This window comes from Orycteropus afer, unplaced genomic scaffold (genome assembly GCF_000298275.1).
Source record: "Orycteropus afer afer isolate SDZICR_OR568_19922 unplaced genomic scaffold, OryAfe1.0 scaffold00584, whole genome shotgun sequence".
NCBI classification, from domain to species: Eukaryota; Metazoa; Chordata; class Mammalia; order Tubulidentata; family Orycteropodidae; genus Orycteropus; species Orycteropus afer.
Genome location: NW_006922171.1, coordinates 1,620,918 through 1,622,155, shown reverse-complemented (window position 1 = coordinate 1,622,155; position 1,238 = coordinate 1,620,918).

Here is a 1,238-nt window from a genome sequence, read left to right as displayed (position 1 = left end):
TATTTTATATATAGAAGATAAACAACTTTCCCTGACTCAGCATCACACTGAAATCCTGCATTTGCTCCTTATTCTGAAAATATGTGTACCTCCTACCTTGAAGACAGTGAGTGAAAGTGGCAAAGAGCTGCGTAAGTGGCCTCAGCCCCTGGACTTCCAGAAACATTAAGCAGAACTGCTGATGAGAAGTTTTTGGCTCCAGTTACTTACCTCTTCTGATAACACCAGCATCACTAACATTCCTCTACATTCATGTGGTGTTTCACTTTAAGAAGTAATTTTACAAAATGGACTGCATTTCTTCCTCATGATATCCTTGTGAACTAAATAGGTAAGATATTTTTAATTTTTCTCTGTTTTTGGAAGTTAGGACTGCTGAGGCCCACTAAGGTGAATGACTTCTCCAGACTCACACTGCTCTCAAGTGAGAGGTGGCCTAGGATGGGTGCTGTCTTGTAGCCTACATTGTATGGTAGTGTACCTTCTCCTAAATCAGGCTGAGTGGTGAGAAAGGATCATTCATAGATTAGCTGGAAGGTTTTTTTTATCAGAAATAAGGAGCCTTCCTTATTAGGAAGGGAGGGACCGCAAAGAAAACCAGCAACATGAAACAAGAGCTATACGTATCTCTGACCAGTCTCACATTCCTTTGTTGTGTGTTTGAAATACTGTGGAGGGCAACTTTCTTTGCCTGCGGAGAGAATCTGAGCAGATGCAGACTCTACATTGGGTTTCCCACACTGCCAGCACTTTGCTGTGGCTGTGGGCAAGGAAACAGCATCTGTTAAGGCAGTTTCTGGTTTTCTTTTTTCTTTTTCTTTTTTTTGAAAGAGATAGTAAGCCCTGCCCTCCATTTTCTTAGTGAGTGGTGTCACAGCGGTTAAGCACTCTTCTGCTAACCTGAAAGGTTGGAGGTTCAAATCCACTGAGGGAGAAAAATGTGACAGTCTCCTTCAGTTTTTAAAAAAAAAAAGCAACCAAACTCTGCCATCAAGTAGATTCCCCTTGGGTTTCCAAGGCTGTACATCTTTATGGAAGGAGACCACCTCATCTTTCTTGCACTGAGCAGCTGGTGGGTTCTAATGACCAGCCTTTTCTTTAGCAGACACATGCTTTAACCACTACACCACCAGAGCCTTGGAAATCCTATGGGGCAGTTCTGCTCTGTCCTATGGGGCTGCTATGATGTGGAATCTATTAGAACATAAAGAATGTGGTTTTCTTTGGAATCTTTACAC